Raw genomic sequence first — 4836 nt, 5'->3', positions numbered from 1 at the left:
TTCTCATAGTCTTTTTGGCCCATCTTCTTCAAAGCCAATAGCATTTTTTTTTCAGACAAAAAAATTTTTTTTTTCCTAAGTTGAAATGTTTGGTAAAACTTTTAGAAAAAAAAAAATGCTTTTGAGTAGAAGCAGAAACAGAAAAAAAGTAGATTATCTCCACAATTATACTTTTTTGAAAAGCATTTTTAAGGAAAAGTACAGTTAGCAGTTTTTGAAAGCTTGGCCAAACACTAATTGCGGCGCAGAACAACTTTTCAAATTAATTAGCTAATCACAAACTACTTTCGTCCAAAAGTACTTTTGAGATAAGTACTTTTAAGAAAAAATACTTCTCAAAATAAACTAATTTTTGCATCTCGGCCAAACAAGTTGTTAGAGAGGCATTTAATAGTACAAAAAATATAGAATTATTTATCAAAACTACTTTTTATCTCTGTTTAAGCATTTTATTTAACTAACACGATACAATTGAATTTGTTATGTCGTTTATAGACATGCGAGCTGATTTGATCCAAAAATGAAAAACAAACAAGATTAAAAATAAGACATCGCAATCAAAATCGAAAGAATTGACGAGCCTGGTTCCGGGAGCAATGCCTCCTAGAGCAGAAATAAGAACAATATAAGACGACAACAACAATAAAACCAAGGACCCGGTATAATACGTCAAGTGGGTTCTGGAATATAAGACAACAAGTAAAGTTATTTTACTAAGCTTGAGTATAGAATGTAAGCATAAGTTTTTCCAAGAATTTTGTGTTCTTACAATGGCTGTTGAAACTACTATTTATATCTATATCTAAGAAAACAAGATCCTAAGATCAAACTCCTCTTAAATAAAAATAAAGGGTCCATTGATCAATATGTAACGGCACGCCATGAATGCAAATATTCTCTGCAACGACTGCCTATTTAATGCTATGGAATATTCTTCATTTAATGACATCCGGTGTCAAACATTGGATCCGTTCACGTTGATTGATCCCCATTAGGGGTCTATCCAATGCAAACTACAGCTGTTGTTCTCGGTCTTGGTTCTTACTCGATTAGTCTTCTGCCTGTCTCCGACTCCACGTGTCACGCTAAACCAATTTTATCCTATACAGATAGTCCCCCTGCTATCCGGTCACATATCTTTGTGTCACCGGGAAGTTGGTGAAGATCGTTTCTTTGCGGAAAATCTTCTTAAAACCTTCTGAACAATCTCTGAGGCTTGATGAGACGCAGGTCTCTTCACCTTTGATACCCTGAACACGATTTGCCTCACGATTCAACAATATTATTTCTAGTTCTCAAGGTAATCTTGACTACGATTTTTGCTGTCGGTACCTTTACTTATACTCATCAATTTGCCTCTATCACTTCTAAAATTTTCACATGTTCATTATCTTGTATGCACTCAACCTTCTTTTGCTTTCATCTCTTTACGATTTTCTTCAAAAACTCTACCATCTTTTTACTATTATGGCTTCATATATTTATTCTTTTGAGAACTCTGGTCTTTCTCTTCGGTGGAGGTCCGAAGAGAAGCAAAGATAACGAGGTTGATGTTAATTCTGATTCTCCCACGGTAATCACCATATGGTGTAAGCATTGTATGTGTTTTCTAGAGGGACCGCATATGGTGTCCATTTACCATGCCATCATTTTTTTATTTTCAACTAAGTTTGGTGTTCCATATATAGAAAAATAAATAAAGAAATTCCCCATTAATTATATTTATAAATATATACTCCATCTGTTTCAGTGTATGTGAACCTATTTCCTTTTCCGTCCATTCCAAAAAAATGACCTTTTTTTAAATTTGATAACAATTTAGCTTAAACTTACAATTTTACCCTTAATGAGAAGCTTTTATAGTCACACAAATACTCTGGGCACCTTTTTGACTTGTTTAGGACCACAAATTCAAAAAGTCTTCATTTTTTCTTAAAGTTCGTGCCCAGTCAAACAGGTTCACATAAATTGGAACGGAGGGAGTATTTATTATATGCATGGTACTAATATGTTTCTGTTAAGTGCGCATAGTATGTGTTCTCCAAAAATTTGCAGAAATATGACAATGAATTACGAGTCGCTCATCCGCACTTTCCATCCCCGATTTACATAAGTTAGAAGATTCCCAAGTTAGCATCGATCCTTTTGTAGATAATTAATAACTGAGGAAATAACAGAAGCAAATTCCGGAAAACAAAATAATATATTATGCACAGCCCCTCGCTGCAGAAATATACGGGAGCTTATTACAATACCATCAACCACTACTTGAGGAGTACAAGTAATAAGGACAAACAAAAGGAACAACACTGAAAGTAGAAGTACGATTGACGACTTATGTTTATTATACTTACCACACTAGGTGAATAAATTAGTCATATGGTGAAGCAATTAAGTACAAATTGTTTTTCCTTGCGACACTAGCACCAATTTTTTCAGACATATCTAATTCCTCCGAATTCATACCATTAGGAAGTTTCCAGTCAAAATGGTATAGTAGTCTAGCCAGAGTGAGCTCAAGGGTTGCTGTACCAAACGATATTCCTGGACATGCTCTTCTCCCAAATCCAAATCCCAGGAACTCAAAAGGAGTTGATCCTTCAATATCGTTATTGAACCTCTCGGGCTCAAATTTCTCTGGATCGTGCCAATATTGAGGGTCCCTTCCCATTAACCTCGCACCGCTCTATTGATTCCCTAGGTAAAGACAATGGACCAGGAGGATGAAGCCTTAGAGTTTCCTTAACTACCAATTTCAGGTACTTGAGATTCTGAATATCAGATCGATCAACTATTGTTCTTCCTTTCAAGATCTCTCTGACTTCAGCTTGCACTTTTTTCATGACTGTCGGATTCTTCATTAGTTCAGACATGGCCCATTCAAGTGTAGTTGCTGATGTCTCAGTTCCGGCAATGAATATATCCTGTAGGCACACAATCGACAAGCAATTTCAGGGCTTGATCATTTGTAGTAAAATTAAAAAGAATAAATAATATAATTGATAATTGACAAGAAGAAAATGTGTAGAGGAAGAGATTGACATGAAGATCTAGGTAGTACTTACGAAGACTATAGCTTTAACGTTATCTCTTGTTATAGGGATCTGTAAATTGTGGCTCTCCTTGTCTTTAAGCCTTAAAAGAAGATGCAAGAGATCTTCTTGATCGATGGGCTCGCCGTTATTTCTTTCTATGCTAGCTTCATGCTCACGGACAATTTCTTCAAGAAGGAGATCACATTCTTGATGTAATTTAACTAGCTTTTGCTTGGATCCGATGATGAACTCAAGAAACTCGAGGGACGGGAACAAATCTATGATATTAAAAATCCCTGCCGCAGCTGCTATTTCTTTTATTGCAGAAACCAATGAATCTTGATCGTTACAGGCCATTCCAACTGAAGCTCTACAAATAATAGCACAAGTTAGCGAGTTAAGACATTCATTCATATTGATTGGCGTACAACCAGCAGCCCATGCCTTAATGGATGTAACTAAGCGCGAAATCTCTTCCTCCATTAGAGGATAAGTCGAGTGAACCCTTTTCGGACTTAAGAGCTCTAACGTGCAAAATTTGCGCATTTGTTTCCAGTAATCACCATAGGGAGCAAAAACCATGTCTCTATTATTGTATGTAAGGGTCTTTGAGACAAGCATCTCCGGCCTATACGCAAATGCGGTATCGCTTGTTTTCATTACTTCTTTCAGCATCTTATAAGATGATATGACAATAGTTGATCGTCCGCCTAGTTTTAGGTGCATCAAAGGTCCATGTTTCTCAGCTAATTCCTTGAGTGCAACATGGGGCAGAGAGCTACCAGCCAGCTGATGTAAATTTCCAATGAGTGGGAGTTTCCATGGTCCTGGAGGCAATCCTTTTTGCCCTCTTTTGATGAATACCGCAAGCAGTAAGGGTAGGACAAAGAGGAAGATGATCATGAAGAAAGAGACTTCCATATTGAATTAATTGACATAATAAATCAGAGAGGTTGGTGTATGACTACTTTACTTGTGTCTAATTTGTCGGATTCTTGTCAAGACTTTATAAAAGATCCAAGAAATGGGATAGGTGAGTTTGCGTCGGGGGGAGGGGGGGTGGTGTCACGACCCCGGTTCGCCCTCCGTATACCATCGTGACGGCACCTAGTCTCTACGACTAGGTAAGCCTAAAATGCGGAAAATAAACCAAATTTGCAGAAATAAAACAATTTCAAACAGGAATAAAGAAATAAACAGCGTTTAAATGTGCCGCTCGGCATACACAATATTTAACTCTCAAAACCAAAACATAAATCCAAGACCCGGAAACCCATGAATCACAAGCTAAGAAATACTACATAGCACTAACTCCAGAATGTCTAACAAGAACGGAAATACAGAAGGGCTAATACTAAACAGCAAGAATAGAAAGAGACTCATCGGTATGCGGGCGGCAGATATACCTCGAAGTCGCTATAGCAGTCGCCTCGCCTCAGAGATGATAGGACTGAGTCGAAGTACCTGGATCTGCACATGAAAAACATGCGCAGGAAGGGCAGGAGTACACCACAGCGGTACTCAGTAAGTGTCAAGCCTAACCTCGGTTGGGTAGTGACGAGGAAGGTTAGGGCCCTACTGAGGTTAAATAGAATATAAAAATTCGACATTATAGATAAGAGCAGTATAAATAAGTGCAACAGTAAAATATCACAGGATATAAGATAATTACAACGGATACATAGGCAAAACAATCACAAAGATGATGACTGGGGATCTCTCGGTATCCCGAGGATCTCTTACTATCCTCAATATGTACATCCGGGGATCTCTTGTATCCTGAGGATCTCTTGGTATCCTC

The 4836-nt window shown here is 37.6% G+C and overlaps 1 pseudogene; it reads right to left on the bottom strand.

Moving 5' to 3' along the window:
- Positions 1-2193: 2193 nt before the first annotated feature.
- LOC109209337 lies at positions 2194-3995 on the bottom strand (annotated as a pseudogene).
- Positions 3996-4836: the final 841 nt, after the last annotated feature.

This window comes from Nicotiana attenuata, unplaced genomic scaffold (genome assembly GCF_001879085.1).
Source record: "Nicotiana attenuata strain UT unplaced genomic scaffold, NIATTr2, whole genome shotgun sequence".
NCBI lineage: Eukaryota > Viridiplantae > Streptophyta > Magnoliopsida > Solanales > Solanaceae > Nicotiana > Nicotiana attenuata.
Note: the sequence above shows the minus strand (reverse complement) of the source record. Positions and strands in the feature narration are given on the sequence as shown.